Consider the following 18,215-nt stretch of genomic DNA (forward strand, 5'->3'; position numbering starts at 1 on the left):
GTTTAACTAACCTCTAGTGCCCCGGGGATCACCTGCAGACACAGCTGTGACCGCAAAGTTCCCACGGTCACGTGACTGTGGGAACTGAACTGCAGATGAACTCTGCAGTTCCACTACGATCCCCGGGGCAATAGAGGTTAATAAACATCTAGTGCCCCGGGGATCGCACACTTCTTTCAATGAATGCAGCCCTGGAAAACCGTCTGTTTGGCGAGAGCTCAACCTCTCAGCGAATCAGAAGGCTGTTCTCGCTTACATTTTCGGTAAGCGAGAAAGGCCCGATTCGCCGCAAGATCGAACTTAATATTCTCGCACACTCATCCCTAATCTAGCATCATCTAGCCCTTTCCTATCCAGTATGACTGTCCCTGGTTCCATCTCATTTATTCATTGGATTCAATCTCAACATCAAATGTAGAGCTAGCAAAAGCTATACTTTTCCAGGTATCTGTGTTTCTGACTCTATGCACCCTACCAGCCCCTCTCACTCGCCATACTATGCCTGCATTGAACGGAGAAGCACAAAGACCTAACAATGACACTTCCGAGTCTAAAATAAAATGTGCATTAAAAGCAGAAGGATTTTATTGGATAATTTCATTAGCATGTAATTAAGGAGAAGGTCAAAATATAAGCAGATCAAACTTTAGTTTTGCCAACACATGATTAAGCTTATAGGAGAACAGTGTGTTCAGCTGGCTTTTACAAAGTCTTTGCAGAGCTACACAAAGATTTTTGTACTTTATTAGGGACACTATTCTGGGCAAAATCTGTAAAGTTGCTTCTTCTAACCTCACTGATATCTATTCCCTATGATTGTCATCTGCACTACACAATACCTGTACAATGGAGCATATGAGCTCCTTCCATGGTGCAGTAGTACATGGAGCATTATGGGATCCTTTTATAGGCAGTGAATTCATGAAGGAAGATTTATTTGCCATTGAAACACATGGACCTGAAGATTATGTTTCCATAAATGTCAGATTCAGTGCTTTATAAAAAAGACCCCTATGTGTCAGATATCAGCTCGAATCTAGTATTTTTGTGGCTGTAAAATTGTTTTTTTTTTTCTGTTTTTCACATCAGGAACCATTTACATTTATTGCTCCTGTTTTTGTTTTGCATTGCCTCTGCTAAAAACAAGAAGCCGACCTGTCCATATACATTGTTGGTTGTTGTGCAGCTTCATGTGATGTCTACTATGCTGTCAGCCATTGGGGTTTCCTTAGAAATTAGAGGCTTTTCCTCCAAAATGAAGCACATGTGTATTGTATGTAAGGTATTTTCTGCTTAGTTATTAGGTGCTTAGGTAAATATAGTTTTGTAGACACTTAAAAGGCCAGAGACTGCTGCTGGGTGCCTCAGGTTTTCACCTAAAAACTTAAATAGCATGGGGTGGATAAGCTGGGCTGGAGTAATTGGGGTAAACAAATTTTAAATATTGCAAAACTTATAATGCAAATAATATATGTATAGGCAAAAACACTACAAGTAAGCATTTAAAATACTGCATCGTGTGCTTTTTTTACTTGGCTACAGCTTGCTTTATCATTTATTTGTTTACCGTTATAGGCACATGTGTTGTAATGCATTGATGTGCCCTATTATTCCCATTACCTGATGGATATGTAAGAGTGCCATTAATGGCACACACACTCAGGGTCGCTTAAAACTTAATTACCTTGTTCCGTTGTTATCCCCCGGCATCCTGCTGGTCCCCGCAGGTCCTGGGGTCACGTCGTCCTCCTCCGATCTCCAGCCGTGAACTGCAGTCACGATCTCTGGAGTTTCCCGGTGATGTCGGTGCGGGCTGAAGGAGCGGCGGGAAATTCAAATAATTTTGTATTGGATTCAATACAAAATAGCTGTATTGAGTCCAATACAAAGAAATATTCATTAAAAAATATATATATAATTTTATTATATATATATTATACATGCTTCTGTACATTTATATTATATGTTTCACTATTTTTATATATTTTTTTAAAGATTTTTGTGTTTTTTTATTTAAAGTTAATTAATAAATTTATTAAATATTGGATATATTTCAGTGAGTTATGCCTAAGAATTACAGCCTACAATGTAAAATAAATTTCCATGCAAAAGGAATGTAACGCTTTTTGCATGGAAATATGGACAGAATTAGAACCCTAGGGGGGTTAAGGAAAAATTTGGGAATCCTTTAGGGATTGCCTAATAAATCTCTGCAGAATCATCAAATTAAAAAGCGCCCAATGTAGCCCCAGCACACGTCTTTGTCGGTTTTATATGAATATTGAAGTAAAAGGAGGAGTCCTAGCCGCAGTCTACCTGCCCCAGGACATCAGCAAATCCCAACAGGTTTATTAGCAGAGATCTGACACCCAGCTGACATGTCAGTGCAGCCAGGGAATGAAGCTCAGGCTCACATGTGCTGCTGCTTTGCTGATCTGTTGACAGCTCCAGTGTCAGAATGGGGAGGGAGGAAACTCAACTTCAACTTCAGCTACAGTGGGCTGTAGGCGGTTCAGACTGTAATCTCTCTCTACTGTATGCTCACTTATAAAAGAAACTCTTGGTTTGGGAGATTCAGTAATTTTGTATCTCCTGTGTAATTCACAGATCTGCACAAATTTAAGAGAACAAGTTGATTCCAAGTGTGCTCCAATTACAGGTGGAACTTTTTGGAGGATCTGATTGCTGGTTCTGACCTTGGCTATTCTGGAGGAGTTGGGCATTGCCTGTGTAAAGTTTATACTGCAAAGTTTTGAGTTCTGCTTTGAATGGGAAGGAGTCATCAGATTAGGTGTGAAGGTAAGTGAAATTTTTGTTTTATTGCCGCAAGGAGTTCCTAAATAAACTGTGGCAGCCAATGTTCAGCTCTATAAAACAATCATAGCCATGGGGCTGGTGATTTACTATGCAAGATCACTGAAAATTGTGCTTTATCCAAACCCTGATAATGCAACCTGGGGGATTCCAGTTTATGGTTTGCACTCAATCAATGTGCTGAGAAAATTATGCTGCCATCATTGATCTACTTTTGAAAATGCTACTTTCCTGGCTCTTTGATATCAGTACTTTGTAAGACACCAAAACAAGCACAGAGATCAGGAAAATCAGACTAAAGGCAAAGTTACACAGTGCAAACTGCATTCTGCTCAGCAACTCAAAAAGTACCAAAACTGCAGGCTCAGTAAAACAGAAAAGTTTTTTTTTAAAGGAAAGGGCATTAACAATAATATTATTATTATTATTATCAATAAACAGTATTTATATAGTGCCAACATATAACACAGTGTTGTACATTAATTAGCGGTTGCAAATGACAGATAAAGACAGTGACACAGGAGGAGGAGAGGACTCTGCCAAAAACATATGTACCTGTATTAAAATAAACCCTGCAGATCTCAACTATAGGCACCTACTGATGCCCATACAGATTGCCCTGTGTTCATGTCTGCTGGTAACTGCAAAATCACCTTTCCCTAGCACCCTGTCAGGCAAAACATGGTTGTTCATTAAAGCAGCCAACAAATTTTAAGTGGTCAGGTAGAACAACTTAACACATACACACATACACACATACATACATACATACATACATACATGCAGCAAATTGGGAAATGCAAGCTATGTAGGTTCTGGTTTTCTGTGCTGCAGCTGCATTGGCAATTATTCCAAAAGTGTGTTGGGTCGCCATTCACATCATGCTTTGTGTTAACTTGATTTATAAGTACGCATCAGTGTGAATGGGTCCTAAAAATGTATTCACATCCTTTATGAGTTCTTTACAGGTAGTCCCCAGGTTACATACAAGATAGGGACTGTAGATTTGTTGAATTTGTTTGTAGGTCAGAACAGGTACAATATTTTATTAAATGCAATATGGACAGATGTTTGTCTCAACATATTATCAGGCAGTGTGGTGTCAGTTACTGTATAAACTCCCCACTGTGAGTTATTCACTAACAAAGCAAACAAAAATCTTTATGAAACCTAGACATTCATTTACTTCTGGAGCAAGCTGTGCTTTGCAAAAAGAAACAACTGCAGAGTTTGTCTTGGACATTAAAGAGTTACAAGAGCTTTCAGAACAGAAAGACTTCTTCTGCAAGTCATGCAAACCACATTTTTAGGAGTTATGATGATGTTGTCTCTACTTCTGTCTGTCTATGGCAGTAGAGACAGAAAATCGGCTCAGAGACCTGGCAGGCAAGCTGATTACCAAAAGTCTCCAAACCAGATCCAGAGATGTTTGCAGGAGTCATAGGGCCAGATCCTGAGAATGCCCAGGTATGGACAAGTGATGGGAAATCGGCAGGAGACTCCAAGTCGGATCCAAAGAGTTCCCAAGTATGGACCAGTAATAAGATATCCTGGGGATTTTTAGTAGAGTGAGGAAGGGTTAAAACTTCTGTCCATATATTTATTACTTACCTTGCCTTCCCGAGCCCAACTACCCATTTCTTGTCCTGCTGTCACAAAGAAAGGACTTTATTGGACTATTGTCCCAGTGATGGCCCTTCATGAATACCTGAATCTCTAAATCTGTCCCACTTAATTTGGGACTTAACTTAAAAACTAAAAAAAAACTTGGCTCAAATGTAGAATTTCAAACAGTACTCTAGTTATGGTGACCGCACAAAAGCCACATAAGCATCACTGTTAAGTACATTGCGCGTACATATTCATGAGGTTGTGCAGTACATACCAAAAATAGATCTCCATGCCTAAGTGGTAGGTTCTGTATTAGACCATGTGGACATACAAAACAAGTCCCGGTGAACTAGAACTGAGATTTGTCTGTCCAGCATATTTACTCCGATCATATTAACCACAACGTTATTATTTGTGTTGCTTTTTAAGAGAACTTTAAAATGTTCTACTAGGATGTTGGTGTCAAACTTTTTTTTTGGATGAGAATGAAGGACACTTTGAGCTTATGGTATGGAGACAAAGAACATGTCCATTGTTAATATAGAATATGAAAAATATAGCTGGTTTAAGCTGATTTCCAGACAATTAAAGGACATGTAATTATACAGTTCTGCATTCATGAATATATCACGCTTTTAAATGTTAATGTATTTTTTTTTAAAGAGTGTAGGTCCTGAAATTTGACCAGGACATGGACCTTTACAGTCCTAGTCCAGCACATATAAGATTGGCAGGAGGTGGGAGGGAGCAGCACACAATTGGATGTCAATGTTCAACCCAGAATTGTTTTTAAGCCAAGTGGGGAAAGAAGCGCTAGGTAAGTGATAGCCCCTGTATTGTGACCCAACTCTTCAGTAACCACCCAAAAACAGGCAGGTGGTTACTGAAAAGTGCCGGGTGGTACGCCCAGCTAAAAGAGGCCGGGGAGAACACTGGGTGTGCATCAGTGCAAAGGGCATACTAATGTTAAAGGAAGAAAGAACAGAATTGCAGAGAGATGAGGACATCAGTCTGCTGCTTCCTATTTTACTGTCCAGTAACAAGCTAGGGGAGGGACCAGACCTGTAAATGTTACCGAACTGTATCTGAGAAAAATAAGTCTCCTGCCATGTAAGTATGGCTGTCTTGTCTGGCAAAGCTGTAGAAATCTTAAAAAAAAAAAAGGAACAGAGAAGAAAAAGGCAAAAGGGGTAATTTAGTTCCAAAAGAGAAACAGTCCCTCCAGTTGAGAGGTAGTTGTGAAATATAGGTTTGTAAAACATTTTACTGCAATTTATGGCTTTATTAGGTAATTCCAAAGACAAGTTTTTTTCACATAGTAAACGCAAAATTACAGGTGTTACTAAAGTTCACATGTTCCCTTTCAACTATATGCTTTCTGTTCTACCAGTTTTTTAGTTTCAGGTATTTTCTAGGGCTATCTGCATGAAAGTGTAGTCCTTCCAGCAATGCTTTTGTGCTGATACAGTGTGTGAGAGGCAGTGATGTGAGCTGAAAAATCTCCTGTCCTTGTTTAATGTTACTGTTCTTCTGTCATAGTATTTATTTCACCTAAAACTTACTAAACTGCTAAATTAACACTCTGTGGAGTCACAAAAGCGACAGCAAATGTACGAGTAAATGGCTAGGATTTGTGATATATTGTATATAAACAGTGGCAGAGAAAAATAGATTAAAAATGGTTGGTAAAAACTGGGGAATTAATTCAGCATAGCTGGAGGGAGATATGGAGTAAGTTTTAGGTTTGCCAAGAGTACAGTGATAACACACTGGGAGAATCTTGTTCTGATTACAGTAAATAGAATAGATACAGTGTTTCCTGCATATTATAATAAACAATATGTCTGCAGAGTATGAGCACCATGTATGGGTTATGGTAAGCAGGGTGACTGTACGGAGCTGTCCTTGTCTTCCCTGTATGGACCGCCACCTTCCCTGCCTCTGATTGGTTACTAGTTACAGAGACTGGCAGGCACTATGGACTCCTCCTCCTGCCTTCCAAAGATGGAACTTTTGCAGCCCCTGTAATGACATCACTAGGGGTAAGAAGAAATATTACATACAGGGCCTGGTATACAAATGTACTAAAGGTCACTACACAGGGGGAAGTTTCTGACTAGAGTGCAGATTTAAATAAAAGTTGCTGATACAACTGTAAAAAACTTTTAACCTACTTTTTATAGATATTATTAGATTTGAATCTTTGATTTTAGATTTATTTAAACTTACCTGGCAGGATGAGAGGGTCAAATGCCACTGACAGTGAATGGGTTAAAAGAACAGACCACCCAAAAGTGTTAATTCAGGTTTTAGTAGTTGAGTCATACACTGATATACAACGCTCAGATTTAACTGTGACCTGCAATGTCTACATATGAGCCTCTATGTTTTTAATGGAAATTGATTAGATATGAGACCTACTTATGTGTGTTCGCTAGAGAAGAATGAATGCATCCTAAGCCCTGTGTTCTGTTGTATGGAGTGTGATTGCATTTAAAGTCTTCATCTGTATACTTGTGTATGTGTGATAATAGTGACCTGTAGTGCATATCTGATGGTCATTTGCCAAGGTTGCAGAGTTTATATATATTTCTTGTGGATTGCACTATTTACCTTCTGCAGACACTGGCTAATGTCATGTGTTGTACAATACCTTGGTCAGCACACTACAAATAAGCCAACGTTTTATGCAATGTGCAGATGGACAAAGGGTGCAATACCACTTCATGGGGAAAGGGCAATAAATGTTCTTGTTTTTTTTCTTCCTTTTCTTCATTTTTGTACCGAATTGTCTCTATTAGAAAGTAAATTCCCCTACAGCGGGTACACAGACTGCAGCAATTTCCTTTTTTCTGTTGAAGAGTCTGTGGTTATTATTACTGTGGGCTAAATACATTTTTTTAAAATTTTTAAACGTTTTGATTATAATTATATGCTTGTTCTTGTTTTGGTGACCATATTACCAATGGATCTTTATTCTTTCTAAAATTAAAAAAAAAGTTTAGGTTGGAGTTAGATTTCACTATAGTCATTGGGTAGAGTACCTCCATGAGTTCAGTAGGCTGTCATACTGGTTCCCTGGCTGTTATTTTAGTCTAATGGCCATCTGACCCAGATGTAGATTAGGAGTTCTGTATTTCCTAATCAGCATTTTCAGCTAATTCAGAGAGTGGTCAGCAATGGTAGACTATGCAGATAACACCCCCAGATGCCATTCCTAGATGCATCAGAAAAACCCATAGGCCATGGACACGCATGTTAGAGTCCAAAATCCCAGGAGTGTCTCGCTAGAAACTTGACAACATGTAGAGCCCAGGTTTAGTTTCCCAGCATCATTACCCTAATATTAAGTGCAGAACATCATGGCTCTGCCTCCTGGGGAAGGAGGATGAACTATACCAATGCAGAGAACAGTGCAGGTGCACCTCACATCAGTGCTGCTCCTTGCATCATTCATGACTGCCCACCACCATGGAAGTCATTAAAAAATGAATAAAAAGTATACGCATTTTTAAATATTTTTTTCAAACATTCTTTATTTTGGATTTTTAAAAGTACCGATAAACAGCAATACCTTACGCATGTTGGACATTTATAAATATTTTCAATCAATATATGTTGGGGCATCAAGTGGCAGGTTGAAGATGCTGGTTAAGTGGAGAAGAAATGTCTTTTCAAAATGTTCAAAAACAGAAAAGATCTTCTACAGCAGATACATAAATGAAATGTATTTACAACAATGCAGGGGGTCCTCTTGGTGTAACTGTCTAATGGGTAAACACAGCACTGAACTGTACAAACCTTAAACCAACAGTCATTTATATGATCCTGTTTACATAATACTTGATATGACAATATAAATACTTGCAGGTCAGTGATTCTGCCAACTGGCAAATGACTCCACTTTGCATTTCAAAACGTATTAATAGCCAAACCTAACACACACTTAAATCTGTCAACAACAGCTTGCAAATAGCTCAGACACATGAGATCATTGCAGCGGTCCTTTATACAGTGTGTGTTTGATTACCAACCGAGAATATTATTATAAAAAAAAAAAAAAACATGCAAACTTTCATTCAATAAAAGGTAAAAATATGAATGGTATTGGCTATACTGCTGGATATCAGGTGTGGCATGGTTTTTGTTGTATCGCCTGTGTTACCAGGACATCCTGAATGGTTCTTATTGTGATTCAGGCTCTAGAAGAATCTGATCCTTCAGATCTGCATGATGGATTCCAGGCGGTAGCATATTGGGTTGTCTTGCCGTTAGCTGGACAGATTCCAGGTTGAAGACCATAGGGTTGCATCACTGGCAGGCATGTAGGGTGTCAATTCATTAGACAAAAGTCAAAGGGCCTGATTTACTAAAGCTCTCCAAGGTTGAAAAGGAAGATGGGTGATCCAGAAAACCGTTAAGGATCTGGTCCAGGATTCAAAGCAAATTACTTTGAAGAAATCCATTCCAGGTTTGCTGGATCACTAAGCTTCACTGATGAAAGTGTATCCTGTCCATGCTTTAATAAATCAGCCCCATTGAATTAGGGCAAATGTTAAAGGTATCCAAAGGAGGAGTTAAGCTTATTCAACATCACAGGTGGTGAATAATTCCCGATACCTTGCATTTCACATTAAAGCCCCTTCGGATGACCAAAGCTGCTCCTCAAGGACCTTCTAGAGCAGTGTTTCTCAACTAAGATTCCATTGGAACCCTGGGGTTCCTCCTGAGGTGGCTAGGGGTTCTTTTAGCATTGAGCAATTTGTGCCCCTCAGGTCAGTTAAACTGACACCAATGGTTATTTTAGTTATCGGTAAGAGGGGCCTTCTTCCCAATTAATAATATTACACAGTATTTTTATAGCGCCATCATATTACGCAGAGCTGTACATAGTCCGTAGTTGTGTCGCTAACTGTCCCTCAAAGGGGCTCACAATCTAGTCCCTACCGTGGTTATATGTCATTGATACAGTCTAAGGCCAATTTTAAAGGGAAGCCAGTTAACCTCACTGCATGTTTTTGGAATGTGGGAGGAAACCCACGCAGACACAGGGAGAACCTACAAACTCCATGCAGATAGAGTCCTGGCCGAGAATCTAACCTGGGACCTAGGGCTGCAAAGGCCTGAGTGCCACCTCTGAGCCACCGTGCTGCCCAATGGCTACCATGCGTATGTACTGTGAGCTGTGGAATACGTAATTGTACCAGGAATTCTCTAAGACGTGAAAGGTATTTCACAAGTTTCCGCATGTTAAAAAACTCAGGAAAGTCTGTTCTAGAGGTTGACTACAGAGATGAGAAGCTGCCAGTGTCTCTTTATAGCATGATACTTTTTTGTGCGACCTAGATAATATGAATTTATGTTTATGCTGTTGTTGATGTCACATTTTGTAAGGATTGCCCATGAGCCTTCCAAGTGGTCAGAATAGACAAGCAAGCCAAACAGGAAGCATGCAAGAAATTATTTTTTGGTCACCATTAGAGTTGGTCGAAAATCTTACTATTCGATTTGAGATTGAAGATCGAATGGTGAGATTTTGTTTGGGTGATCGAATGCTGAATTTGAACACCATTGAAATCAATAGTGGGGGAATTCGGGTTATTTTTAGGGACTATTAAGGGCTGGCAAGAACAATCAGATTGCTCTTTCAGCCTTTTACTAGTTGTATGTGTTCTTGGATAGAGTTTCTCAATCCAACAATACAGGGAGCTCTGTGTTCTTGGATAGAGAAACTCTATTCAGGAACACATACCACAGAACTACAACAGCGATCCTGATTGCTGTTGCTAGTACTATGTGTTCTTGGATAGAGTTTCTCTATCCAAGAACACAAGGCACTAGATGTGATGAATGGGGAAACTTGTCCCCATTCAACCTCTAGTGCCCGGGGATTGCCTGCAGTCACAGCTGTGACCGCAAAGTTCCCACGGTCATGTGACCGTGGGAACTGAGCTGCAGATGAACTGTGCAGTTCCACTACGATCCCCTGGGCATTACAGGTTAATAAACCTTTAGTGCCCTGGGGAACGCACACTCTTCTCAATGATTGCAGCAGATTATGCAAGTATCTTTTCCTCTGTAACACGCACAGTAATATGATACATTTGTTACATTTTTCTCGCAGTGGATAATAGAAAAATGTAACAAATGGAAAGTGTGTTACAGAGTAAGAGATATCATGTCATTGTAGGATAACCTGTAAAAAAATGAGTTAAATAAACACAAACACTCAATAAATTAATTTACCATTAATTTTCCTTTTTTTAACACATTATTTTACATTTTTTTATCCAAATTTTTACCAACAAATCTCGGTTTTGTTCGGGTTGGGTCTACCCAAATTGAACAGCCATTTTTGGGTCGCATATAAGGACAGCCCGAATTCCAACACCAACACTAGTCACCATAGCTGGTGCAATGGGTCATCACAGAAATGGGAACAAGAGTAAAAATCAGCTTTCCTATTAAAAGCCAATTCTGAACCCACCGGTTGAATTTTACAGCCATTTTTTGATCTTGGGACCTCAGGGCCCTGTCAAGGTCGGTGGTGGATGGACATTATAGTTAATGGTTTCTTCTCATAAATAGATTTAGCATAGAGACGCACAAGAAAGACCTTGGACTGACAACCGAGGTTAATCCATAGTGTGAATGTGAAACAGACACTGGCTGAAATGGAGGAAGAGATCTATGTCTTATCAAGATAAAATCAAGTACCTGTCCGTGCTTAGGCAGATTTGTGGCTGTTGTATCAACAACTTGTCCTGATCGTTTATTGTAATAACAAAACTGCAAACATATCTGCTAGGTGGAAGGTATCATCCTCTCCGAGTTACGGTTCCTAAAAATAATGCAATTGTATACAGAGATAAATGTATGCACACATATCAGAGAAGAAGACAAATAAACAAATGTCATCAATCAAATAATCATTTATGAATTCAAACATGACCCATAAAGTGAGTTTTCAATATAACTCTATAATACAATCTGCATAGAAATAAGTATTTTGCCACCTCTCACACCCTGTGATTCACACACATACTGTACATAGACGGTGACATCAGTCTCCTCTGCCTGGAGCATTGCAGCTTCCGGTGACTGTAAGCCATTTCCAGCCCACTCATTAAACTATGAACCTGAATCATTGGATTGGTGCAGTCTACAGTCTGCTGAAATCAGAGACTTTAATCACAGTTAGCAATAATCCTGTGATAATTTTACCCCTGAAACCTGTTTGTGTCATCTTTAGAATAAATTCTGATTCCATGGGTCATTACGGAACGGGTGATTGGTAGCCATAGCTGTACTGAAGATGTAAAAAGGTAGTGGAAACATGGCAGCTGAATTATATGGGACTCTCCACTATCATGATGTGGTAAGAAGAATAGCTGCTGGGGGAATATTGCATAAAGTTTCCCTTAAAATTATTCTAGACTTCACATCTACCCACACTGATACATCCTATTGCAGACATCTATATTCCTTAACCCTAGCTAGCCATGAGTATGCACTTGCTGCTAGGTATATGGCACATGGATATCTACATTGTAATCTAACTGCATGAATTTTTGAGGTCCTATCCTTAAATGGTGGTAAAATTTAAATTTAAAGATAACATCCAATACAATCAAAAAAATCTTTGATAAGGTTGTGATAAAATACTGTGACCTAAATAACTGAAACAAATGAAGAAACTGTAATAATGGAAAAGATGCACTGAACAAAAAGTAAAGTTTTTTTTTTAATATGACATGTTATAGATATAAGTTCACTAGGTGTTTCTGAAATTAGCTAAACCTCCTGTATTGCAAGCAAAAAAGACATTGTCAAAGCTAAAATTAGTAATCTTTGAAATATGGGGAAACATTTGAAGGTTCAGTACTGAAGTTGAATATATCAATATGATATATCAAATATATCAATTATCAATTAACTGGATTCAGTTTAAAAAAATACATCCCAACCATGGTATATCTTGTAGCGGTTAAATCAATTCAGCTGGACTACGTTCATATCACATTTTACCTATCATGCAAATGGTTTCCTCAATTCTAATTAGTGTCAGGAACATAACTCAGCATTTATATTCACATGGGCAACTTGGAAACCCTGGTCAAATTTTTAGAATGTCATGAAATGTGCCAAGATCGATGGTAATTATTCAAGAACATGGTGGGACAGAAGAAAAGTTGTGACTAGTGTGAATTTTTCAAGCTACCTGGCAGCAGATGTGAATATTGTTGTTGAATTGCTGGGGCTAAAATGTCAGAACGTATGATGTTGTAGGCCCTAATCCCTTTTTAGGGATAGTAATTCGGGGCTGACATGGATGACCCATTTACGACTCTTGGTCTTGGAGTTTGGTTGCGAATAGGAAGCCACAGTCACTAACTTGTTGTTGGTCGCATTCACCTATACAGTGTTACTCTCTGTATCGAAAGTTTCAAAACTCATAATTGCAAGGTTTTGAAAGCAGTGATCATGGAATGCCCTTCTTTACATCATTGTTCAGATCTTTGGTTTAACCCCCCTGGCGTTATAATTAAAGAGCTGGAACTGGGAACAATTTTCCACCCAGAAATTCCCCTGAGTGTGGCTAGGGGTTACCGCTTTTGGTAAAGAAAATTCACCCCAAGCCACACTCAGGAATGCCACCAGGGAGGTTAAATAGTTTGTCAAACATCCATCTGCATGCTCCAGAACTACAACCAAATAAAGCCAAACTAAATCCGTCTTCTCCCTTTTTTTCTTTGGTCGCTAGATCTTTGCCTATCTTGGTGGCCAGGAGGACATAATACCTGCACAGGCACGTGGGAGTTCATTCAGTCCCAACATGCTCAGGGAGAGCTGCGATTGCCGGGTATTCTGGCAATCAAAGCTAAGCCGTGCGTGATCTCTCCTGCTCCTCAGTACTATTTTACCTCATATGTAAAAAAATTCTGCAGAAAACACTTAATCATGCTTGGAGAATTTCTTGCGAAATATAGGATCTAATTGTTTCTTTCAAATCATTTTATTAAATCCTCAGAAACAAGAAGAAAAAATACACAGCAAAAGTAGGCATTGATGAGTCAAGTTCAAATGATTTACTGACGAAACAATCCTCAACTGGGAAAGGCCGGTGGGACAAGGCCACAGCTATAGAGATCATAAAAAATGAGGTGCAACCTGGTGCACTAACCCTGAAAAATGTAATCAATGTATTAAGAGTAAAGAAAAAAGTTGCTTTAGAAAAAGACAGAGGAAGAGAAGTAAGAGGAAAAGCGAAATAGCGTGGGAACAGAAAAATGGGAGGTGGGTATCAAGAGGAAGAAGAAAAATGAAATGGCATGTTATCAGAAAAATGGCAACGGAGTAACGGTGTAATGGGTGTTAGGTAATTGAAAATGATTAAAGCATGGACAGAATTCCATCTCAGGGGAATTAAAAAGCCTTAAAATGGTGGAGAACCCCATAAATCCATGGGGACCACATGGCTTTAAAATTGGACATAGAATCTTGTAATTTTTTCATGAACAAGGATACATGAGACTTCTAATATTTTGTCACATTAAAACAAAATTATGTATTTGTTTTAGTTATTCCAAATTTGGTGTCCATTTTTTTTCGGGAGATAAATAATTATGCTGATTCAACAAGTGATTGTTTTGCTCTACTCTTGAGAAAGGGACACAAGTTCCTCTCTTGGGTGTCTGACTACCAGGAATTTGATCACAGTGAAAACAAGTATTCAGGAAAGCCAGAAAGGCGTGAAGATTAGACCATGAATGTGTTAGCAGTGGGAAAGACCGGTGAGTGAAATCTCACAAAGGCTTTAGTATGCAGTTCTATGATTTGTGTTTGCTTAGCCTGATATGCTACTGGTCCTCTACCTAGTCTGTGCCAGATGTTGTGATGCAACAACCTCCGGGAAGCCAGTGGAGTTCCAGTCTGTTAGTGATGACAGATGAATTAAAGATGTATGTATATCATATTTAAAAATAACCTGTTAGGAAAGGATTTTTTGCAGGCTCATACTAGTGGCTCACTAAGTAGTAAATCAATGATAAATAAGACAGGTGGCCTTGGAGTTTTTTTTTTTTTTCCTAAAATGAAACGTAGAACAAAAAGCTGCAAGGAAGACATTATAATACTTGTGTCTTCCTGCTGATCTCTGCAGGAGCAAAGCCATACCGATACCAGAAGATTTTGAAGAATTTGACACTTCCAGGAGTGTCAGATTCCTGGTCTCCTACAATGCATTGTGGTTTCTCTGACTTGTTCCAATTTTACTACAGGACATAGTAATGAAGTCGGGGCCAGTAGCAGGTCTTCCTTACAGCAGTATTTTCATTTAGTGTCTTATAAAATAAAGCACCGAAAAAATTGCCCGATATCACCAGTTATCTTTTTTTCATTAAAAGAGAATAGAGTTGAAAACTGCTCAGAATCAACTAACTTACAAGTTTTTAGTTGTTTTGTAGCATAACTATATCAAAAAAATATAAAGAATGGTCCTCATAGGGCACAGTAACCAGATAACAGTAATCTTTTCCTGTGCCAGCAATGAAAATGACCTTATTGTTGTCTGTGTCCTCATTTAATAAAATATTATACAAATGTTGTGTTTAGACCCGCTTACAACCTGGCTGTACTCATTTCCATCTTCCTCTTTATCCTCTGCACAGTTTCAAAGAGGAAACACATGAAAAGTAAGTGTAAAATCGGTTAAACCCAATTACCCTTTTATTTACCACTTCTTTTTTTATTCAAGCATTTGAAAATCCCAAATACAATAATTCCAAGTTTGCAGACCATATTAAGCCACATATAACATTTTAATACTCAAGTAGTATTTAATTTATAGAAATATGAGGAGCAAATAAGAAAAAAGAGATTTTGTATGAAAAGAGGATCGGTTAGAAACATATGTGTGTACATAAGTTTGGTCATATCTCAAGCTGTTGTATGTGCACATTTCTTTATCTCCTGCTCTGCAATGTTTATCTGTGCTGTTTGAGGTGCTATGTCATTAAAAAAAAAAAAAATATGCATGTTAAGTAAATTGTTTTTTTTTACATGTAAATATATGTGACCTATATTAATTTGTTAAATAAGAACACTTTTCCTGCTTTCTGCTTTCCTATCCATTCTATTCTTTCCTTCTTCTATTCTCTACTTTCTTCTTTTGGTTCCTCCATTTTATTCTTTTTTTATTCTTTTTATATTTTTTCTTATATTTTTATTTTCCCATTTACCTCCTTGCTCCATAATTCTCTACTTTCTTCATGTTTTATTTTTGCTTGCTTGTGTTTTCTATTCTTTTATTTTTTAACGTTGTTTCCATTTTTCGTTATCTGTTTCCTTCCTTTCTTTATTCCTTGAAAATTGTTTTTATACTTTTGGAAAAAGTAAGCAATCTTCTTTTCATTGCTATCGATGTCTCTTGCACCCTTTCTCTTTTTTGCTCTTTTCTTCCTTCCTTTTGTACTTTATCTCTTGCTTTCCTTCTTCCTTTACCCATTACTCATTTATTTCCCTTTTCTATCTTTCCTTCTTTTCTGTTTTTCATGGTGTACATGAACTCTCTATTAACAAGAATGATGATTGTGTTAGCTCATGGTGTGAACATTTTCCTCCTCAATGCACTCTAGTTTACCTTTCATTTTAATGAACCAACTTGTATGCTACAACGTGGCCTTTAATCAATATTGAGAGTGCAAACACATAATAAATCACAGGACAGGATAACAATACAATAGGTGGGTGGATGACATAACATGATTGATATTCAATTTGCCAGTGTAGCTGCCGTGAGTATGAAAAGCTGTCATCAGGGTTTTGAAGATGCAGCCCCATTAGTTTAAATTAAAGTTATTATAAGTTACACAAAATCCTTTGATCCTAAGCATTTAAATGCTACCAACCGGATGTTCCTATACTCAAGTTAACTAGAGTTGTAATAGCTTAGTAGTGTCCTCATGTTTTCCATTGTACAGTCCACAAAGTTCTTAAAATCTCTATTTTGTTTTTTTCTGCCCTTTATTATTTCTTTAAAAAGATCTTTAGACCAGCAAAGACTATTAATAACTCAAACACCAGATTTGTACACAGGTTGTGGTGTAGTTAGCAAAATCGACCAGTTGCTTAATGTGGTGGTTTTGGCCTGGTGATCTGCTCCATGGCTGGATTGCATAACTGTACTTTTATTAACTGATGGTTAGGCCTCACCTACAACCCAAAGCATCAGCTTCATAAGGAGAAGTCCTTTTCAGTTGTCCCTGAAATGTGTAAATATTTGTTATTACATATTTTTACATTTCGCAAGATGGGCTTCTTCAAGAAGAAAGACTAGTATGTCCTAGTTGCAATATTATGCCTTCTGCTCCCAATCGTATACAAAGTATATTGGTTGCCAAGTATCCCCTGTACAGGACTGCATAGATTGGTCCTGGATGGGAGGTATATTTTCCTAGGATATGGAGCATGGGCACTTTAAACCAGATGTGCACTTTGGGAAGGAGTCCAGGATAGTGGAGGCAACTCTGCTAGGGTTCTTGTGTTTTAGTAAACTTCAGGGCCCTGGACTCTTTCCCCAGTGCACACCCATTTAAATAGCCCATGCTCTATACCCTGTGGAAATATATCTCCCATCTAGGACTTATCCCTGCAGTCCTGTACACCCTCTATGTATGATGGACCATTGGGTAAAGTGGGGCAGGTGGCACTGAAATCCAGGGACCCTCCAAGGGGTATTGTATGTTACTTAAGTTAATCAGCCCAAAGTGTTTTGTTAGGGTTTTGAAGCATCTACATATGCATCTAAATTATTTCATCTTAATTTGTAAAGGGACATAATTAAAATATTCAAGAATTCAACTCCTCATATCAGCTTCTATGTAGGTGGTCCGTGGAGAGCCATCTTTTCGACCCATACGAAAAATAAACATGACAAATTCTTTTTATTAAACTTTATTTAGCTTTCATTTAAAGTTTATTAAAACGTGTACCCTAGACCCAAGCACCCTTACAGTATGAGAGTAACCCCATTGCAGCTAAAGGTTTAACTTATTCCTGGAGTTCACCTAAAGTCCTGTTTAATATTCTACAAGTCTACAAAATCTCTTTCCAAAACAAAGTAAGCTGTTTGAAGTGTTTTACTTGGCTAAAAATGTATTCAGCGGTCCTTTAATTTCTTTATGCTCAGTGAAAGTAGAGATTCCGGGCAGCCGTTTTTCCCTGCATTTCCCTTTGTACCTGACCCACTAACCTACATCCCAATCCCATTAATAGAAGATCAAGAGACTCAAATTTGTGGTATTTTAATGAGTTGGTTGCAGGTCTCTAGCTGAGGTTTCTCTGTTACTCCTATGACATTAACTTGAGTGAACTTTTGAGTGTTCTTGGGCTGTGCGTAACTGCATATTAAAGAGTTCAGATTCCAATGTCGGTGACGTTAACGACAATAGGGATTACTATAGCCATAGTAACCAAATTCTTGTGCCAGGGATTTTCAACCTACAAATCCTGGATTTTCCAGATGCTGCCATTCTCCTACAGGGGTTAGGAAATTATTTAAATGGCCAAAAATTCTGTTGTCGTAATATCATCTGTAGACATTGTATATGTAAGCCATGAACTCTATAATGGGTCCTAGGTGGCTTAAATCTTGGAGGCTGCTTGGAGTTTGATAGTAGGGCGGTATATTTCAAAGGAAAAATTAAACGCAAGGTCATACAACCCATTTATTAGGAGTATGCTCTGGGGTGATATTAGGAAATTTGATAACTAAGGCACGGGGTGTTCAA

General features: G+C 38.4%; 1 protein-coding gene across 4 annotated transcripts in view; it reads left to right on the forward strand.

The window, feature by feature from the left end:
• The first annotated feature begins 2,534 nt into the window (after window positions 1–2,534).
• The window catches only part of P2RY6 (pyrimidinergic receptor P2Y6), a 56,803-nt gene continuing 41,122 nt past the window's right edge, over window positions 2,535–18,215 (forward strand). For all 4 annotated transcript variants that reach the window (XM_072402053.1, XM_072402061.1, XM_072402080.1 and 1 more), the window contains exon 1: window positions 2,535–2,799. The gene's annotated coding sequence lies outside the window, so the exon portion shown is untranslated. The remainder of the gene's footprint in view (window positions 2,800–18,215) is intronic.

The sequence above is a fragment of the Pyxicephalus adspersus genome, chromosome 1 (assembly GCF_032062135.1).
Source record: "Pyxicephalus adspersus chromosome 1, UCB_Pads_2.0, whole genome shotgun sequence".
NCBI lineage: Eukaryota > Metazoa > Chordata > Amphibia > Anura > Pyxicephalidae > Pyxicephalus > Pyxicephalus adspersus.